Raw genomic sequence first — 13002 nt, forward strand, 5'->3', positions numbered from 1 at the left:
TTATCATTTTCGTCATTGTTATGCATGCATTAGTTGTCAAGGTATCTTGGATACCTATTCATGTATAACTTTACCATACAACTCTTGTCACTGTCACCTAGGCATATATAACTCTTTTAGTTATAATCACAATCTTAATAAAGAAATTTCATCATGGAACTTTACTTTATCTTAGTCGTTTCCAATCTAAACTATCCATTGTGCCCAGGTCAAACCCATGCTTCACTGATCATGGTTGTCAAAACTCATCCTATTCTTGTCGTAATCTTGTAACCTTAAGGAAGTATTTTCTTCAATGTTTCTACCCATATTCACATTCCTACCTTTCCATCAAATTATTTCCATCAATATATTTCCATTGACTACTTACTTACTAAATTTTGATATCTGGGCTAATAATTATTGTATATTTTTACTTGTATATTCAGCAACTTAAGTGATATGCTAAAACTTAAGACATGAATCTACTCTACTCATCAACGCAAACAAAATTTAATGATGAAACACTAAGAAGAAAAAGAATAATTTCAATACACATAACACAATATTTTTCTAGGGAAAGCAATTGCTCAAAACCAAGATTATCTATATTGCATTATCCAGAAGATCCGAGAAGAAAATACAATGCTTTTTCAACCGGAACAATTCTTGCATAAGTACAATTTATCTCTCTGCTTCACAAACTAGCTCAAGCCAACACTTAGCTAATTATGTTGCATTTGTTGGTCTAATTTATAGAGTAAATTAACACAAGTATTTCATTATCAATCCAGGTTTGTAGAACTTAGAAGCATTCCAAAATGTATGGATATCAACTATAATGAGCTTTAGAAGATAAGTTATGGAAACTAAAGGAAATGCAATTATAAACTAATTAGAAGTTCATATTACAAATATAAAATTCAACTAAGTAATTTCTAATTCATTATGTAATAAGTAGGAGAAGTGGCTCCTAACTTAGGAGAACCAGATTTGTCCTTCTTCTAGAATACTACTTTATGAACAGAAATAAAAAACCACTAATGGAAAATAGCTTAAGATGCATAAAAAAATAATGGAAGAGGCTCCTAACTAAGGAGGTACTTGTTCTTCTTCATTACAATTTCATTCATAATTAATTCCATTGTCAGAAAATTACAATTTCAGAAAATTATTTGAAAGCAAGAAAGATGAATTTTAGTTTCTATTCATTAATCCAATGGAAGGAGGGTTCAAATTGAACACTGGGTTGTACCTTCATATACAGATGATAAATAAACCAAGGTTCATCAACAAACATAATAAATCATCATACATCAAATCAAATAAACAAATATGAAGAAAAACTAGTTTTGTTGAAAATAGCAACAAGAAATGATAAAAATAACATTTCTATAAATAGCATTTTAGGATATACTCCAACTCTATTGAAAAAAGAAAAAAAATAGAAATGCTAAAAATAGATTGCTATAAATAGCATTTTGGAATATATTCTAATTTTGGTTTGTCCTTGAATCAAAATTGAGAATTAAAATTCGAATTTAGTCTCACTAGCTGTTTGAAAAATAATTAATTAATTCATCATGAGTTAATTAGTTGGTGAAAATCAAACATGAAGTCTTTGTGAAGACATGCAACAGTTATTCCCTTGATTGAGGAAGTTATCCCTTAATTAAGGAGATAAGGATGAGCTGTATTTGAGTTGTAATTAGTTAGCTCAGTTAACTGAGTTAAGTCTAGTTAAATTAGTTCCAAACAGTTTGTAAAACTTATTGTGAGTTCAGTCAGTCAATGCATGCATGCATGCAACTATTGTTCTCCAGATAACTGAACATTCTTTCATAAATAACTCATGCATGTTAGTTCAGACAGAGACCCAGTTGAGATTAAAGGCAGGGACAGTGTATTATCAGTGGCTAGGATTTTCCTATAAGAAAATCTCTTGCATGCAGAAGGATTTCATTCCTTCATGATTTCGCAAGTACTACATGTTGGCCAGATAAATCGTTCTTGCAGACAAGACCGATCTCCCTAGTATCAACAGATATCTAGAAACAAGCAGGACAAGCAAATCTACCATTCTCTAAACATATTGCGATTCATTAATAAAATCTAAAAAGGTGTTTTAGACCCTACCTTAAGTCCAACGCTAGTTTGTGGCAGCCATGCTCCAACCGTCTGAAAGAGTTTCCTTTTAAGAACCTGCAATCACAAGCAAGCACACATCAAATAACACCTACATAGCTAATATAATAAATCATGTTCATCATGATGATCAAGGAATCCATGAAATAAACTATAGAACACAACTCATTGAGAAAAATAAACTTGATTGTATTAACTTTGAAATAGAAGAACTTTACAAGCTTTGGTGCCTTGATGCTGTCCAAGCTCTTCCTAGGGTCAAAACAGAAATCTCCTCTACTTTTAAAAGCCTCACTCTCTTCCAAATGAGATCAAAAGGTATGTAATCTCTCCTCTCAAAAGCTCAATTAGGAAGACTAAGTTCCAGTAGCATTTACCCTCAAAAATATTCAACTTTCAACCTCTCTAGTAATCAGCCCAATGCTTCATTTTATAGTGCAAAGAAAGGAGGTTACAAGTCCACCATTGAAGGGATAGAGTCCTCCTTCAAAGGGATAAGCTCCTCACATCAAGGGGTTAGCTCCTTAAGGTATGGGATGCATGAACCTTTAAGGAGCGAATTTGCCACCTCAAGATTCCCTCTAGAAGCTTCCAAAAATGACTCAAAGTGAGCTTTTAAGAATGTACTTGCGCCTTTTTGACTTTTACACGGGTCCGCACCCATTACACAGGAACAGAGCGGGCAGGTGCGCAGGGGAAATGACCATTAGGTGCGGGACCGCAGGTAATGCTAAGAGAAAGTGCGGAACCAGAGTTTTAGAGATTTTTAAGGTCTTTCTCTTGTTTTCAAGGCTTGATATGAAGAACTGAGGTTTCAGACTTGCAAAGGAGGAAGGTATGAGTGGTGATAGACTCACACAGATTGCAGAATGTCAAGGTGACAATTTTTGTGCAACAGATTGCCCCCTAAAGTGCGAAGTCTGTAATAGATGAGGATAGTTTTTGTCATCTAAGAAGAGTGAAGTACTTTATCATTTCAAGGATCTTCCTGTGGACACCCTGGTCGGAACCTGTAAAAACATTCAATGCAAAATATATATATATATATATATATATATATATATATATATATATATATATATATGAACATATCATCGCTGAGGTAGGCATTCCCATACTCAGATCATAACTGACTAGAAAACTATCTAAATTGCTCTTATACAGGAATGATTTTGTAATACATCACAAGTATAGACATATGTAGACACACTATGGGCACAACCATCTATTTATGAATAGTCCACTATATAATGAATAACAAAATTCCTCGCAGCTTGGATGGTGGAAACTAGATCCAGGGTCTTGATTTCCACTTCTCGAACTAGTACGATTCTATCCATGTGAATGAATGTGTCGAAGTCGAACATGGTAGAAACCACTTGATTACCAGTCAATGATGTGAATTGTTAACAAGTGTGAGAGAAACCACCAGTAATGTCAATGGCCCTCAAAGTACTCAGTACAATCCATGAAATGTGAATAGATGAGTCGATGTCAAACACGTCATAGAATCCTTTGATCGAAGGTCAATGATGCAATCTATCGTCAAAGGCAAGAAACCTGCCATTAGGGCATGCAGATTCCAAGGTACTGACAATTTCTAGATCATCTTTCTAGATAATGAGCTGGAGTCGATAGAAAGTGATTCGTCGTAGGCAAGCCCACAACACGAAATCATAGATCAAGTTTTGAAGAAATATATTTGGGAAGGACTAACGCAGGGATGGTCAAGATGGATGACAGATATTTTTCAAATGAATCATTTATTTGAACTGACCTCTTGAACACATAACGACACTGTAGATAGTTTGGTGACAATTGACCCAAAGCTAATACCCAAAAACTGGCTGAAGACTTTCAATATGGTTTGATTAACTGTTAGGCAAAGGATTTCCCAACCCAGGTGAACAAAAAGTGTCGTGTTCAAGAGTGGTTAACTGCTTTTCTAAACATAAAGTATAACAAACAGGTTCATTTTTCTCTCTTTTCCCCCACCATTTCTGGCAAGTACCTCTTTATTTTTGACAAGCTTGAGGACGATAACATTTGCTTGATTATAAGCTCATCCTTCGGATGAGTCCAACTTAGTTTAAAATTCGAACCCTAAGAAGGAGTGGTCCATTCCTGTTTAAATTTGAACAGGTCCTTTACTGTTAAATTTTAATGAGTCTAGTATAGGAAAAACTCAGTGTTTTTCAATTTTAGGGAGTCAGAAAAAAAACTTAAGAAAACTCCATGGTTTTCCTTTTTCGTAAATTTGTGTCCCCCAAGCCCAAAAAAGTATAAAATGATACTTGAGAGAACTGCTTGATCATTACAATCAAGGAGTACTTTTCATCATTAGTGGCCCTGATCTAAAAAAGTAAAAAAACGATCAAAGACACATTGTTTTATTACCAATATCGAACTTGAAACCACAAAAGTCTGGCAATATTTTCATGTTTATACAGTCAGAAAAGAGCTGTAAGTGGACCGTCCTTTTGATTATGTTTTAACGAGTTTAAAAAGAAAAACTCAGCAATCTTTTCATATTTTATGAGTCAGAAAAGAGCTTAATGAGGACTCCTATGTTTTTTGTTGAAAATGATCAATTATCCCTAAAAATCCAATATTCTGCACAAAAACTCAAACATTACTCATACCTGTTTAAAATAAATAAAAATGCATCAAAAGTTACCTTTTTAAAGTGAAAAATAAAGAAATTAAAATTTTATTTATTCAAAAAAGCTTATAAAAAGGGCTTTTGTAAATTCATTTTTACCGTTTGATTTCAGAGAGAGCTTTTGGGTAAGAAACTTCCTGTGAAGATTGCGGAAAATCTGACTGTTGGAATCGAAAACTGTCAGCTCCAGGTAATCCACATCATCTCTATCTCGCATTTCAACCATTTAATTTTCGTTTTAGGGCTTTAAATTGATTTTTTAGGGAAAATTTTGATTAAAAAATGGCTCGCGGGGGGTCCGCAGGTGTAGCATGTGGCGCCTGCGGACCCCGACTTTTTCATACAAAAGAGAAAGTCGAGGTCCCACACCTACTCGTAAGCATGAGTGTAGACCTACGCACTGTCCTTAACTAGTGGGTGCGGACCCCGCAAAATACGTTTTAAAACATCAAATTTTTCATTTCCGCCCAAAATTTTTGAAACTAAGATGTTCTAATCCGCAATTTTTGCAATGTAGATATACAAAATGTTCATTTGGAGGGAACGGGAACAGGAAGATGTGGATCTAGCCGCATTAATTCATCCACCTACAATACAGGCATTAAAAACATGCGGGCTATTTAAATTCTGGGCCATACCCGGCATGAGGGCTCAGGTAGACTTTCTGCAATAGCTGGTAGACAGGTGGAGCACACAGGATTAGTGTTTCATAATTGGTGGCCACCGGCTCGAAATCGAGCTAGAGGACATTTACTTCTTGACTGGTTTGCCCAAGAGAGGCGAAGGATTATCTCTATTTGGGAATAGGCCAGGTGGCTAATCTGTCGCTAGTCTCCGACTAGAGTTTTGTAATGACCAAACAACGGACAAACGGATAGATATTAAGACTATCTCCCGTCCTGAACTTAAAGTGATTGCATTTACTGTCACCAGACTATGCAGGAGTGCAACATTGCATGTAGCTACCGGATCCCAGATGCGAATGGCAGTAGACTATTATCGAGGCACCGTCTTCAACTGGTGCGAAGCTGTGTTTGTGAATGTAAAAGGCCAACTGACTAGAGCAAAGAACAGGCAACTAAAAAAATTTGTATATGGTTTCTTAGTTGTGAGCTTTGGCCTAGAGAGGGTCCCTATGTTGGTCCCACAACAGCTTTCCATTGAGGCTGGACTTCCCCGAGAGCCTAAGATTATGCGTTGGGTTGCAGTGATGGCCCGTCATCCTGAGGAGGGTACAGAGGTTGTCCGATTTCCACCTGAGTATTTTCATTGGTTGGGGAACCAACTTTTCGTGATTTAGGACTTTCCATATGCTGGGATGGATTATCGTGGTGATCCAAACATGGCTCTTCCACCAGGAGAGCAATGGGATGATTCAGGTAAAATCATTTTCAACATTTTCTAAAATATTTAAACTAATTTTTTTTGTTTTTAAATCGTCCAAAACTGATAGTAAAAAGTTTTAAATGCAGATGTGGGTCCACGGCGACCAGCTGCTCTCCAGCCCTATGAGAGAAGACACCTAGCTGCTGCAGCACCGGCCCCACAGGACCAATCAGCAGAGACCTTGACCGAATTGGAGCATCATCTAGAGCGTTTGACAGTAGATATCCCAGAGACTAGTATAGATGATATTCCACTTAGGTTACAGCGCTATGTGATTGGGGTCCCAGGACCTTTTAGGATGTTCCTTTGTTGGGTGGCCCGAGTAGTGGTTTCTTATCGTGATCATCATCAGGGATAGGATGATTGCCTTTGTATACTCATACGACATTTTATATCTTTTTGTACTATCATTTTTGCCAATCATAAGGTGTTTTTCAACCTATGATCGAAGACGATGTATATTTGACACACTTCTATGCTATGATATATCACTATTACTGGCTATCTTGTATAACATGTTTATGGAATGTTTTTAAATTTACTGTCTTGATTATTGCAAATGTCTATTTAACATTCGAGAAGCAACTGCATCTACTAATGTATTTAAATATCTTGGAATATGCTGATATTCAATGTAGTCAAATTCACGTTCCAAGAGACGAACTCTCAAAAATAATCTTAATAACACTGGATTTCTAATGGCATAAACCCTATTAAGTTGTAATACAACAAGTTCAGAATCTAACCTAACAATCAAACTCCGAATCCCAAATGAGATGGATTCAGATAATAACTCAATCACTGCACTATACTCTGCAATGTTATTTGTTGTTTGACCGAGGCTTACCCCATGCATAGATACTAACTCGTCAGAGGGTGAATAGATAACCCAAGCTGCAGAAGAAATATTCCGTGTACTACGACAAGCACCATTAGCAAAACCAATGTATGTTTGAAGAGACGTCGACATCTGCAATATCAAGAGTAAAACCAAGATAAGTAGGAATAATGATAAAAACACTCTCTAAACTAGGCACACTTTCTAATCTAAAACACACCAGCTAGAAAGAAACTATTCTAATAAAAATCTCCACACCACACTTTAAGCATAATATCTTTTCAGATAAAGCCCATTTCTGGGTCTACCTAAAGAGACACCGTCAAAATCTACTAATTCATAGGCCCCTTTTGCCAGCTTTCGCTTAACAACAAAAGGACCATGCCACATGGGTACAAATTTTCTAGCCCCTAGCTTATCGTTTGCTTGATCGTATAGTAAAACTAGGTCTCCTTCCGAAAAATTACGAGGTGTAACATTTCGGTCATACTGAGCTTTTATCTGTTTTGCATGAGTCTCGATTGCTAATGCAGCATCACGTCGATTCTCATCTAGCTGAGCTAAGTACAACAAACGTTTCTCCTCTTCGGAAGTGGCTGGGAGTAATTCTATGGCTATTTGCAATGACGGAATTTCGCATTCAATGGGTAACACTGCTTCCAACCCGTAAACTAGTTGAAAAGGAGTGAAACCAGTTGATGTTTTGACTGAGGTTCGGTATGCCCAAAGCGCTGAAAATAACATGTTATGCCAATTCGACCGATGAATACCAATGATTCGTTGGATCATAGTGACTAGAACTTTATTGATTTCTTCAACCAAACCATTAGCCTGTGGGTAATATGGAGTAAAACTATCGTGACGCAGGCCAAGTTGAGCTGTTAGTTCAGTCATTGTGATGTTTCGAAAATGACTTCCATGATCAGTAATAATCGCTTGAGGAACACCAAATCTAGCAATTATATGATTGAAAACGAAAATTGCAGCAGTTTTGCCGTCTGCCGAAAATGTAGGCATCGCCTCGGCCCTCTTGGTAAAATAATCTACCGCAAGGATGATATATGCATGCCCCCCGACTAAGTGAGGGTTACATGTAATAAATTCGATACCCCACTTTGTGAAAGGACCGACGACAATTATAGGGTGGAGAGGAGCAGGTGGAGCACGCGTCTTTCGATCAAAAATTTGGAAATTGTGGCATTTCCGGACTACATTGATACAATCTTTAAATAGGGATGGCGAGAAATAACCAGCGCGCAATATCTTTTGGGCTGTGGCATACCCAGACATATGACCGCCACATGCTCTAGAGTGACATTCATTTAGAACCCTTTCAACTTCTTCATGAGTTAGACAACATCGGAAAATAGAATCCGCTCCACGATGATAGAGTGTATCTCCAATAATATTGTACTGTTGGGATTGGAAACGTATTTTCCTTCGCTGAGATCGTGAGATTTCAGGCTGAAAAGATTGGGTTTGGAGATAGACAATTATATCTCCATACCATGGATCAAGAGTACTGATAAGAAATAAGGATTCATCTGCAATGGGTTCTTCCGCCACAGTTTCAGTATCAGTACGCGGGAAATCACACATCAGTGCCACAAAAACCAAAGATTTCTTTGCCTTGGATTTTTCAAATTCCAAGTCAAATTCCTGCAGGACAACTATCCATTTGGAATACTTGCCTCCTAGCAATTGTTTGGTCAAAATATACGTCATAGGGTTACAGTCAGAAATTACTGTGGTTTTGCGTAATAAGATGTAGTGAAGAAATCTTAGGACAGCTTGAACAGCTACCAAGGCAAATTTCTCCACATGTGAATATTTAAGCTCAGTCGAATTCAGAGTTTGACTAAGATAGTAAATCACATGTTCATTGTTGAATTCATCTTCTTGAACTAAAACCATCCCAATGGTGGAATGAGAGGTGGCGAGGTACAAAAAGTAGTCCTGGTTGTAGTTGGGAGGATGCAATAACGGTGCATGGGTCAACGTGTGTTTAAGTGCATCAAAATATTTGTCAGCTATCTCATCCCAAAAGAATGAAGTGTTCTGTTTCAACAACCTGGTAAAACCATTCGTTATCTCGGCGTAGTTAGGAATGAAACGGCGTAAAAAGTTTGCTTTCCCTTGTAAGCTTTGGATTTGGCGAAGAGTCGAAGGTGGAGGTAATTTAACAAAAGCTTCAACCTTCGAGGTATCGACACGAATGTTGGCTTTTGAGACAACAAATCCCAGTAAACGACCCATTTCTATACAAAAAACACATTTGTGTGGATTTAGCCAAATTCAATAATGCCTACATCTCTTAAAGATTGCTCGTAAATGAGTGAGATGATCGGCTCTACGTAATGAATGAGCAGGTAAATCATCGAGATAAGGCTACACAATGTGCTTGATGTCATGAAATGCGTAAGACATAGCCCTTTGAAAAGTTTCTCCGGCGTTCTTCCATCCAAAAGGTAATTTGCAATAAGCAAATGTGCCCCATGGAAAAATGAAAGCCGTTTTAGGTTGATCAGCAGGGAGTATGTTAATTTGATTGTAACTGGAAAAACCATCCATAAAGGAGAATATTTCACTGCCGGCACAATCATCAATAATTTGATCGATATAGGGGGTTGGATAATTGTCTTTAGGACAAGCTCGATTAATATCCCTATAATCAATACATATTCTTATCGTTCCTTGATTTTTGTTAACAGGAACAATATTCGATACCCAATCCGTTAAGGGAATTGGATAAATGAAACCTGCTCGAAGTAATTTCTCAACTTCAGCTTTAATAGCAACAGCTTTTCTTGGATGTATCTAACGTAAACGTTGCTGGACAGGTTTAGCATCCGGGTAAGTTTTAATTTCATGGACAACAATTGATGGATCGATTCCTGGCATTTCTTCGTATGACCAGGCAAACACGTCACGGAATTCTTGAAATAGGGCTTTATAAGTTTGGATTTCCTCGTCCGTACAGGAAGCACCTATATGAATGTTTTCAATAATTCCAGGTTTCACTGAAATGTCAATAGGAACCGTTCGAGAAATATTTCCCAAATTCAACTCAGAATCAGGATGTTGCAATGGATTCTGTGGTTCTTTGACATAATCAGCGGTAAAAATAGATGAGAAATCATTTTCAAAATGATCAAGCTCAGGTAAAAATGAAGATCGATGAATGTTATCACAAAATCACTACTGAGGGCTGCAACCAAGCAAGATTTCATGTAACTCTTTCAACCTAACTTTAGATCAAAGATTAGCCTCTTTGATCAGAGAGGGCTCTCTCACAAACTCTTGATAAAAATCCTTCACTACAACAGATGGCTAACTCTTTAATTATTCATGAAAGCAAAAGCTGGTTGGAAACATATCAAACTGGTTCTCATTGGGCTATGGAGTCTCCTATACTAAGTAAACAAGAAAAACATAATCATTTCATGGAAGTCAAGGCTCTTTGCATTAAGTGTCAAACATACTCCATCAAAACCACAGCTTGCCAAACACACAGGAAGTCAGAGCATAAGATTATGAATTCTGAGTGATTGTGTTACAACAAGGTTGTAAAAGAACATAAAATATAAAACACCATCCTTATATTTGACCACAATAATCCATCGAGAATCTTGAGAAGAAATCAATATTGTTTTACTATTACTGTCACAAGTCTTACAATGGCCCAAAACAACTCTGTTTTTGTATAAAATGTCCAACCCTTTCTACATCCTAATCTGATCCCTTTATAGGCAAGCAAACTTAACACCTCGAGCTTCCTCCTCCAGCATGAGGGGAGCCTCGAAGGTGGCTATTGACTATCCCTATCTAATGCATAACTAACTTATTAATTACATAATGGCTAAACTGAAATTACAAATGATTTATATTTAATCAAAATCCACAATCTTTGCTCCTCGTAGCATGATGATGTTCTGGCTCTTGACACATGTCCTTTTGCTACTTGGGTTGAGATGACTGAACTACAGATGCAATGAATGCTGACTTTGGATGCTTGAAAGCACTGATGGCTCATTAATTGACCAAAAGATGCGCTCCTATTTCAACGGTCTCTGTCTCCCAACATTCTCTGAAAGTTCAGCAACATGTCTCAGCTCTTTAATAACCCCAAGTATGGAATGCTACCATGTTTCTGAATGTGCTGTAGGTGGTATTGATAGACAGATATCTCTCTTCCACAACTCCCGCTCACAGTATCACACTAGCTGCTCTGTGCTTTAAAATCATCACCTACAGCAGTTTCGTAGCGCGCTACGAAACTGCTGTGTGATTTTAGAAAACACAGTCTTCTTCACTGGTTTCTGCTAACACTGTGCTTATGGCTGCATTTTTTCCAACAGTGGCATCCAATGAAACTTGTAACACATCAAGAAGTCACTCCATCCCTCTTACTTTATCAACAACTTGAATTGCATGCTGAACTTGTGATATTGCCAAACCTGTGAAATAGGCCGTTACTTCTGGACTGAATCTGTCCTTGATATGCTTTATACTCTGAGGTAGTTGCCTATTTAAGAGCAACAGCTAAGCCAGTTCTGGTATGATTGTGAGGACCACCTTGAAGACCAGGGAACACAGCTGCGTTAATCCTTTCCTCATAGTCATACTTAACCTCTTGCCCCTGCTTGTTGATTTCTTTGATGCCCTTTCCATAAAACATCATTGCACCACGAGGACCACGGAGTGACTTGTGTGTAGTAGTAGTCACTACATCTGCAAACTCAAAAGGAAATGGAACTACACCAGGTGCAACAAGTCCGCTTATGTGTGTCATGTCTGCCAACAACACAGCTTTTTTGCTTGTCACAAACCTTGCGCATCCGAGCATAGTCAAAATGGTGTGCATAAGCACTAGCAACAATGAGTTTAGGCCTGAATAGGACCGCACTTCTCCAGCTGGTCATAATCAATATAACCTGTAAATTCATTCAATCTATGAGGCATTGTTTCAAAGAGGATTGAAACTGCTGAGATCTTTTTAAAATCGGTCTGGTAACCATGAAACAGATGGCCTCCATGTGAAAAAAAATCAAGTGCCAGGATACGATCATGTGGCTTCAATAAAGCAATGTAAACTTGAAAATTAACCGGATAGCCTGACAAGGGTTGTTCATTAACTCCCCATTTATCTGGATCCAAACCAAATGCTTCCAATGATCTTTTTCTGACATAACGACTCTGTCATGTCAATGAATTCATTTCCTTCACTATATTTATTTGTCATGACTGATCCTACAGCCTGCATGACTGATAATGAAGTAAAGTTCTCTGAAGGAATAAGTTCAAGACTCTTCCATTGTCGATTCTGGAGAAAATTCCTCCTCGTCCTTAACATAAGGCTCAAATGAATTCTACATGATAGGATCATTCAATCTCTCGTAAGCCGCAGCATTGAAATGTGAGCAATCTTCTGGCGAAAAATAGACACCCGCTGCCCAAATCGAAATACATACTCTGTATTCTAGTAAGCCAACGCCTTGGCCGCTACTGCCATCGCTTGGCTTTCATGGATCCAAACTTCTTCCCTGGCTTACCGAGACTTGTCTGGAATTCATGTAATGTCAACAAATATAGAGAAACCCGTGAGAAAATGGAGGTGGTGTCATTGCATCATGGGAATCAAAATGGACTTTTAGTATGATGCAGATCATCATTTATTTGATCCTCAACAGTGAATTCTTCATATAGACGATCATCCATTAGCATGAAGCCACTAACCATGCTCTATGTTGTCTGCTGGATACGGCTCCTGGCAAAGATAGATGATTGAGCGCAGACGAAGGATCTCCAGAAATGGGAAGTTGATAATGTTGGGGAATCCAGACCTATACACGCCCTTGTTCACCATTGAAAAATTCCGGCAAAACAGTCCCAACAACGCAAATCAGATGCGCAAAAGAAAGAGTTGAGATATCTTGTGTCAAAGGTTGAAATTTGTCTTCCTCCATTTGCGCATGAACGTAATGATCTATAA

At 37.7% G+C, this 13002-nt stretch overlaps 1 pseudogene; it reads right to left on the bottom strand.

Annotated features, from left to right (window-relative positions):
- Positions 1-11424: 11424 nt before the first annotated feature.
- LOC149240409 (serine hydroxymethyltransferase, mitochondrial pseudogene) lies at positions 11425-12363 on the bottom strand (annotated as a pseudogene).
- Positions 12364-13002: the final 639 nt, after the last annotated feature.

This window comes from Pinus tabuliformis, chromosome 8 (genome assembly GCF_031772625.1).
Source record: "Pinus tabuliformis cultivar Carrire ecotype Pingquan chromosome 8, CPIR1, whole genome shotgun sequence".
NCBI classification, from domain to species: domain Eukaryota; kingdom Viridiplantae; phylum Streptophyta; class Pinopsida; order Pinales; family Pinaceae; genus Pinus; species Pinus tabuliformis.